Source organism: Carlito syrichta, unplaced genomic scaffold (assembly GCF_000164805.1).
Source record: "Carlito syrichta isolate Samal-C Ts95f unplaced genomic scaffold, Tarsius_syrichta-2.0.1 Scaffold277049, whole genome shotgun sequence".
Classification (NCBI taxonomy): Eukaryota; Metazoa; Chordata; class Mammalia; order Primates; family Tarsiidae; genus Carlito; species Carlito syrichta.
In genome coordinates this window covers 1,572-10,709 of record NW_007221145.1, presented here as the reverse complement: position 1 = coordinate 10,709, position 9,138 = coordinate 1,572, and the positions used below count along the sequence as shown (strand labels likewise).

The window sequence follows — 9,138 nt, the reverse complement described above, 5'->3', positions numbered from 1 at the left end:
CAGTTTTTCCAAAATTAAAAAGTTATATATAAAAATACTAATAATCTGTTTTTCTCCCATAATTGTAACTGAAAATATTATTTTAGGTGCAAATTTATCTGTAAATAATTGATTATTTTAAAAGTTATGGCATTAATATGACTTTTGGCCAAATACACACACATTTATAAGAAATACCTATTCATTTAACTGTAGTCACTTAAAATGGATCATGTTTCCAAAGCCATTTTTAAAAATATGTCTTGTATATTCATCTATGAATTAAGAGAAACCTTGAAAACTAATTACTTGTTACATTTCAATATCAATATCAATTATAGAATGCCAATATTCTGTCAATGGCAATAATAAATGATGTAGCAAACATTGAGTAAAGATATCATTATGTATTTTCTTCATCACGGGAGAGTAACAGTACTTTTCAAAAATGGAATCACAACCAACTTGTTACTATTTGTATAAAAGGATATAGTTCATGATGCTGTAAGCATCTATTATTACTTTGCATAGAAATTTTAGATTAAGAATTAGCTATAAGAAAAAAATTAACAATGATCTTCTACAAGAAGATGGAGTTGTTTCTCAATAATATATAAGTAATGAAAGTGAAATTCTTATTCTATAAAGTTTAATAAGGATAATATTTGATAGATATTACTTTTCCAGATAGATTAGAGTAAAATTAAATAGCTTATCAATTTTCTGAGCATCCATGAAAAGGCAACATATAACCTCAATTATCAGGAACTTCCTTTATGTCACATTATGTGTCTTATTTAACTAGGTCAGAGCAGAAGTTGCCTGGGAGGAGTCCTTCCACTGTTAGCTTGAAAGAATCAAAGTCCAGGACTGATTTTAAGGAAGAGCACAAGTCTAGTATGATGCCTGGCTTCCTCTCAGAGGTTAACCCTTTAAGTTCTGTCTCCTCTGTTGTAAATATATTCAACCCTTTTGATTTGATATCAGACTCTGAGGCATCCCAGGAAGAAACCGCCATGAAACAAAAAGCAATTTAGAAGGAACAAGGAAAACCTGAAGGAACCACAAAACCCCTATCACAACAACAGTCTCCCAAAACAGTTCCAAAACAGTAAGGACTACTTCAACAGGATGGCTCTCCCAAATCAATGTCTTCTCAGCAACCATAAAAAATTAAATCTCCGGGCTCGGTGGCTCAGCCTGTAATCCCGCACCTGTGGGAGGCTGAGGTGAGTGGATTGCTGGAGCCCGCGGGTTCGAGACCCGCCTAGGCAGTGAGACCTCATCTCTACAATAAATCAAAAAATCAGCCGGGCGTGGTAGCGCATGCCTGTAATTCCGGCTACTTGGAAGGCTGAGGCGGAAGGATTGCCAGAGCCCAGCAGGTCGAGGCTGCGGTGGCCAGAAGCGGCCACTGCACTCCAGTCTGGGTGACAGAGTGAGACTCCATCTCAAAAAAAAAAAAAAAATTAAATCACAACCTCCAAGTACAGGAAAGCCAATTCAGGGCCCTGCCCAGACTCCTCAGACAGACCAGGCAAAATTGCCACTTCAACGAGATGCAACCAGGCCTCAGACTAAACAGTCAGACATAGTAAGGGGAGAATCAATTAAATCCTCACCACAAAGCCCATCCGAACCACCTCTTCAGCAAGCAACTCCAGGAAAACCTCCAGCACAGCAGGCTGGACCTGAAAAATCACAGCCTGGTCCTGCAAAGCTACCAGCTCAGCAACCAGGGTTAACAAAGCCACTAGCTCAACAACCAGGGGCATTGAAGCCCCCAGTCCAGCCCCCAGGGACAACAAAACCTCCAGCCCAGCCTCTGGGGCCTGCAAAACTTCCTGTTCAGCAGGCTGGGTCAGAAAAACCTTCATTGGAGCAGGCTGGGCCAAAGTCTGTAGCTCAGCCTCCTGGAGTTGGAAAGAATCTAGCTCAGCAGCCAGGGCCAGCAAGGCCCCCAACCCATCAGCTGGGAACACCTAAACCCCCAGCTCAGCAACCTGGGCCACAGGCTTCAGCTAAGCCCCCTGGGCCTACAAAGACTCCCCCTCAGCAGGCTGGGCCAGTGAAGTCTCTTGCTCAGCAGCCTGGTCCAGGAAAGACTTCAGCTCAACAGGTGGGCCCTGGAAAACCTCCCGTCCAGCTGCCTGGTCTAACAAAGACCCCACCTCAACAGCCTGGTTCAGCAAAACCCTCAACTCAACAACCTAGCCCAGCAAAGCCTTCACCTCAGCAGTCTACAAAACCAGTAAGCCAAACTGGACCTGGGAAAACTTCACAGCCACCAACAGCTTCTCTGTCTGCAAAACAGACTCCACTGCAAGGTCACTCTAAAACCATCTGTCCTCTTTGCAATACCACTGAACTTCTATTGCATGTTCCAGAAAAGGCCAATTTTAACCCATGTACTGAGTGTCAAACCACTGTCTGTAGCCTCTGTGGTTTTAATCCCAATCCTCATTTAACCGAGGTGAGTGTCTTTATTCACTGAGTCCGTGTTCTTCAACCATATCATCATCTTCCACAAATGATGTCATATCACTTACATGACACAATGGCTTTGTCGTTCTCTGGCTCTTTCCTTCCTTTTCTGTCAATTGCAAATTAAATTTTTTAAAATTTTCTTCAATTAGAAGCCTCAAATATTGTCACAGTTTCTGAGAATTTGGAATATAAAGCAGATAGGAAAGATGCTGAAATGAGAAGCACCTACTCATTTCACTCTGTGTATTATCCATGGCATTTATTATTTAGCATACACTGATATTGTTTTAACGTTTAAATTGATGCTCCCACTTCCCAAAATTTTGGTACTTATATCTGGGATTTGCATTAGGAAAAAAGTGGATGAAGTTTTCAAATTCTAAATCCAATTTTAATATAAATTGAATACAATTTTTGTTTGTTTGTTTTTTAATCTGCACATTCCCTTTTCCTGCCAGTAATTCTGATTTATCTAATGGGGCATACTTTCCTCATTAGTTGAGAGTCATTAATAACACCAAAGTTTAGTTTACAAAATAAAGTCATTAGAGCAGGTTTAGCAGTTAAGGGTGTCTTCTCAGAAGATCACAGTCTATATTTCCATGGCTTGTATCTGGGTACGCTTATATTTCTAAGCTTATATCTGGGTAATCCTTGTTGACTCATCACATAATAAAGGGGCCAGTAGTGACACAGATGTGTACAAACTTTGCTCACATTGAAGATAGCAGAGTAATTCTCAGTAGGCCAACTGACTTTATCAATATTATCACAGCACTTAAAGGCTCTGAATAAAGTAACATTTTAGTAGGTAGAGATTTGAGAGCTTTTTGGGCAGAAGGGACAAAAAAACACAAAACAGCCCGAAAAGTCAGGAATTCTCTAGAGTCAGGGAATAAAACAGTAAAGTTGGGATAATGTAGAGAAAAATGAGGTTTCAGATCTAAGAAAATATAAGAGGAAAATTTTTAAAGCAATCTATTAGTCCCTTCTTGATGGAAAGGCACAGAAATTATTTAGTCCATCTGGAGGACAGCTGTTAGTGGGCTATCTGTGCATTATGTCTGCAAACAGCCTAGGAAGTAACTGACAGCAGGCAACAAAGGATTATGTGATTTAAATATCCCTGAGAGATGAGGTTTGTGTACTTTTGTGATAAAAGACATGTATGTCATGATAGTAACAACATGATAATTATTAGTAACTTATGTTAATTTGGATACTTATGATAAAAAATGATGCAGATCTAATTTCTGGTTTTTTAAGAGTCTTTTAATTTTTTAGCCAAAAGTCATATTGAGTACTCTAACTTGTTAAATAAACAGTTGATAACTGATAAGATCGCAGTTAGTAAGAACATGCTGCACTTGAGTTATGGAGGAAATCAGATTACAAGTAACTTTTTAGTATATGTGTGGCCTTTTAAATTTTGGCAAAGATATATTTCTGCCTGTGACATACTATCATGATAGGAAAGTGAAGTAATTATTTCGAATGATAGATGATCATTTACAAGATGTGTGAATTTGTCATGGTTTGGTGGCAATATATAAGGTAAAAACATGCAGTGAGAAATTTAAACCATATATATTATTTCTATACCTACTATATGAAAGACATTATTTGAGTACTTGATCTAAGGAAGATATTCTTCTCTCTGTTTGTAGGGATATGGAGATACTAAAACATAAAGTTGATTTTACTATGATTGAAATGTATTAAATTAGATGATATATGCACAAGAGAATGTAATATGTGGCCAGATGATATGAGCTGTGAGAAATATGAACAGGCATTATGGACTTCAGAGTAGGAAGTGCTTATTTCCAGTGGGTGAGATTAAAGATAACTTCATGGGGAAAATGACGTTTCAGCTGGGTATATAAGAATGGGTACTATTTTTGCCAGGCACAGTGGCTCACACCTGTCATCCCAGTACTTTGGGAGGCCAAGGCAGGAGGATTACTTGAGCATAGGAGTTTGAGCCTGGGTGATATAGCAAGACCTTATCTCTACACAAAAGCAAAGCAAATTAGCTAGGCATGGTGGTGCACACCTATCATCTCGGCTACTTGGGAGGCTGAAGTGGGAAGATCACTGGAGTCCAGCAGGTTGAAGCTGCAGTAAGTCTCCATCATGCCACTGCACTCTAGACTAAGCAACAAGAGTGAGAATCCAACTCAAAAAAAAAAAAAAAAGAATACTATTTCCATAGGTAGAGGACATGAAAGAGGGTAGTGATTAGGGCCAAGACGTGAAGCCACAAAAGTGGAGGGTATATTTAGGGAGTTAGGAGTAAATCTAAATTTGCCGAACTTGTGGAAGAGAAATGACAATGAGGTTGGAGACAGGTTGAAGTCAAATTTTGGTCTTCCACATTTAAAGGGTAGCAATGAGTATTCTACTACTTTATGAAACTTACCTTAATTAATGTAGTTATATATTTGATCATTCATTTTATTAATTCATATCAAATATCTAGTTATAAAACATCATTGAGTGCTAAGACAGAATCAAATATTCATTAGATATGGAGTTTTCCCTCAACCAGAAATAGGGGAAATAAAAGTCATAACATAAAAAAGAACATTTATATCTATATCTATTTTATGAAAAGTAACTTTGTGTAGGGCTTTACATTTCACATAATTTGGTCTTATTTGTTTTATCAAAATTAAACTTCTAAATAAGTTTATGGATATATATGCTGTTTTCTCTGTGATACTAATGAAGAAACTGGCATTCAAATGCTTATTAGGTTAATTGTTAAGATCACCCAGATGGTAAGCTACCAAGCAAAAGCCAAATCAAATCTTCTGGTTACAAGTTAGTTTATTCATGGTGAAAAGAGAAATGTAGTGCTGTGGGGTCAAACGAAAAAACCGTCACTATCAGTAGGAAATATTGGAGGAGTCTTGAAGAAAGCAGAAGTATTCGATTTAGAAAAGTGAATGCGCGAAATGCTAAGCATCAGAACACATGAATGGACATGAAAGGAGTTGGTAATGGGGGGGCAGGTAAGAGGCCTCACTAGATAAGTAAAGGAAGACATTCCCCAATTGACTGGATGCGCTTGGACAAGTCATTTACATTTTCTGTTACAATGGCACCATTTGACACATGAAAAGAGTAACATATTCTCCACCAGACTCACTGTGTTATTAGGAGGACTAAAAATGTGTATGAGATAGCATTTTGAAATATTTGAAGTGCTTTAACATTGTAATATATCGCAGTACAGATCATCTTAGTATTTTGAGGAAATTTAGCCTTTAAAATTTACTTGCACATTGTTTTCTACACCGATATATTACAAATTGTTGGATTCTAAGGTAACAATCGAAAGACACTTGTTCAGTAGTATTAATGATACCATTTCATTTTAACTTTCCTTTATTTTCCCTTATAAAGAAAAATGTAATTAAAATTCTATTTTTGAACTCTAAAAAAGGCATCTTTCCTTACCCTGTCCACCAAATGCTGAAGGTCAGTTCCTCAAAATCCTGTATTATCTGGAGGCCAAAGTTGGGAAGTTAGAACTCTGGATAGAAGTTGAAAGTGTCCGTTGCAGGAGATGAGATAGATGAAATTTAGGGGACAGTCACTACTTCTGTGCAGTTATATGCTTCCGTGAAAAAGTGAATCTCTCTGCATCGTCCAAAGAGGATTTAACACTTTGAGTCAAACTGTCCTCAAATATTCAGATTGAGTAAGCAAAATTTTTGTATGCAGGATGGGGTCAGAGGGTAGACATTCTTTGGTACTTCAATACATGAATTTATTGTTTTGCAGATTGATGTTTATATGCAAGGAACTCTAAATTATTTTATAGTAAATGGATAAAATAGAATAGTGGTCTCCTGTCTTTCTGAAAACTAAGAGAATTTCTCTGATACTTTTTGGTACCAACACAGCATTATGAAGTTACTTGCTTGTGACCTTCCTGATTCTTGAATGACTACCAGGTCTGGGGAGGAAGGAGTAGGGAGTTAGCTACACTCAGCACAAACTTTAGGAAAGGGGATGTATTAACTCCCTTAATCATAAATTCACAAACCTCTCTCCCACACCCTAACCCCTGCCACACACAGCACCTCATACAACCCAAACATCTATGTAAAGAGGATGACCTTTAAGTTAACTGCCCTCTCTGGAAGCTTTCAGGATGTGTACTATTCAAATAAAGCCTTAAGAATCTACTGTCTCCAAGCCTACACTTTTGATGCCCAGAAGAGTTTATAGCTGTGTCTCCTCTTGCTGACTTGTTAATGGAATAAATCTTTGCAACACAGGTCTTCTCTTTGGGTTTTATTTCTGACACATAAACTGAACTTTTACTTTCGAATTAGTGACAAAAGTATTTTTATTGTTTATGTTGATTTACCTTACACTATTTGGTGTGTAGCCTCAGGCAAGAGAGATTTAAAGACAGAGATTTAAAAGCTTATCCCTAATTTCAATAATTCTCCCAACTCTTATGACATTCTATAATATATGAAAATGACTCATCACTTTTCAGGAACGTTGATAATAAACCAAAAATGTTAGTGATGAAACTAGATTTAGGTGGGACTTTCTTTGTTATTACTTTTCAGTCACAATGGCCCATACATTAATCAGTCCCTTGTCTAAAATTAGGTTTTGTGTTTTGTTTTATTTTTTTAACAAAAACATAGCCACCTTTTAGGAGCTCAAAAAAACAAAACCAAACAAACAGAAAAGTTCTCAATTTGCATATATAGACCAGCATATAAACCTCCACTTACTAATAAACAAAACAGAACAAAAAATGACTGAAATTCTTTACTTGGGTAAAATAGTTTAGCTGGCCACCTCCTTTGGGTAGAGAGTCCTGCTGTGTCTTCTATTTCTAGTAAGAGAAACAGGAGGTGGGGTGGGAAGGTAGATTTGTTAAGAAGAGCTGGGAGAAAATAATAGAGCTGTGCCACATGTCAGGAGAAAGAAAGCCTGTAAGACATTCATGGTGGAATAACTGAAAGAACTTTTAGCAAAGAAGATACTCTTTTTTTAGTTGCTTGCTGTTTTTAGTACAAAGGCCTTTTGCCACCTTAAATTCTAAGCACAGACTGCCACATAAAAATGTTCATCTCCTCTCTTTTAATGTGCCACTTTTTAAAAGATTGAGACAATTGTAGTTCCAGAAAATGGAAAGAGCACCAATAACATAAGTTGGTATGTTGAAGAATTCCTAGAAAATAGAAAGGAAATGGAAAGGATCAAGTGTTGAGAAAAACCACTGTACAAGTGGCTTCCTAAGAAAACTCAGAGACGCTCTAAACTTGGAATCAACACAAATAAAAAGCAGTAGTGGATTGTGGGTAGTAATCAAAGAATAAATTAAAATATTGCAGTAGGAACAAATAGGACAACTGGGCTCTCCTAATCACTGGGAAGACAGGGTGTAGAGAGAAACATTTCTTTCCCACCTCAGGCTAAAGCCAGGAAATGTTCTACAAATGAAGGAGTAAGCTTCCTGAGGAAGGGCCCTCATAGGAAATGGGCCTTTTTTTTTTTTTTTTGGAGGGTCTTCAAAAGAATAGGAGTGTATGTAATGCTCCTCTCCCACAACAGTGTAGCAACAAAGAAAAACAAAAACATTACTCAACCATGAGTCATAAATGCACTAAATCTATTACCATCAGAGTAAAGTTGTTCCTTACTTGGACACTGACCCACTGCCTTCTTATTTCCTCTCATTCAAAATAGAGAACCTGTAGGGAAGTAGAACTGTCTACAATATAGACAATATAGAAAAACCTCTGTTGATTGCCTCTGAGTTGATTAAAGGGCCTTACTAGACATTGTAGCCATATCACCACTTAAGGACATAAAAGAACTAATACAAAACAAGCAAACCTCATAGGAAAAAGCTCATTCCACAAGCATAAAGAATGTATAAAAGTCCTTGCTATTCCTGCGAAAGGTTTAAGATATTTTATCAATAATTACCACACTCAAAATTCCATAGGATGATTGAGGGTATAAATGACCCTAGTTAATGGGCTGAAAAATAAGGACCTAGAATTTTTCCAAATTATAGAGTTAAAAAAAAAAAAGCAAAATTATTTAAATACTTAGCATCAACCATGCATCATGCTAGTTCTAGACTCTAGGGATATAGAAAAGAACAAAAGTGACAAAAAACCTTCCCTTATGAAACATGTATTCTAATAAGGGTCACAGATAAATAAAACATATGGTGACAGATGGTGGTAAGTATTATGAGGAAAATTGAACTTAAGGGAGGGATATAGTATTTGCCAAAATAATGATAGAAATGGGTAGTAGGTTTCCCTCACTTGCTTCCACTGGGGACTAGAGTCTGGGAATTGATGAGTTACTTGTGAATCTAGAATTTTTAATGGTGATTAAAGTTCTAATTGGTGCATGTAGTCCTGAGACTGCGGATCATGGATAATGGTGGTAAGGAAAGAAAGGGTGGGAATGTACCCAGGAATCTATGTAATTCTGAGATTCTCTCTTCACTCCTGCCTATTTTAATGTAACAGAATGAGCATTTTATGAAATCCACAGCATAGGGAACTATTTCTATTCTTAAAAATAGATGATAATACATGGTTTCTTATTTTTAAAAGTCACCTTTTATAAAAATCAAGGTAAACATACATAATATTTAAATTTATACATGAA

At 37.0% G+C, this 9,138-nt stretch overlaps 1 pseudogene; it reads left to right on the top strand.

Moving 5' to 3' along the window:
• The first annotated feature begins 784 nt into the window (after nt 1-784).
• Nucleotides 785-2,452, top strand: LOC103254362 (annotated as a pseudogene).
• Nucleotides 2,453-9,138: the final 6,686 nt, after the last annotated feature.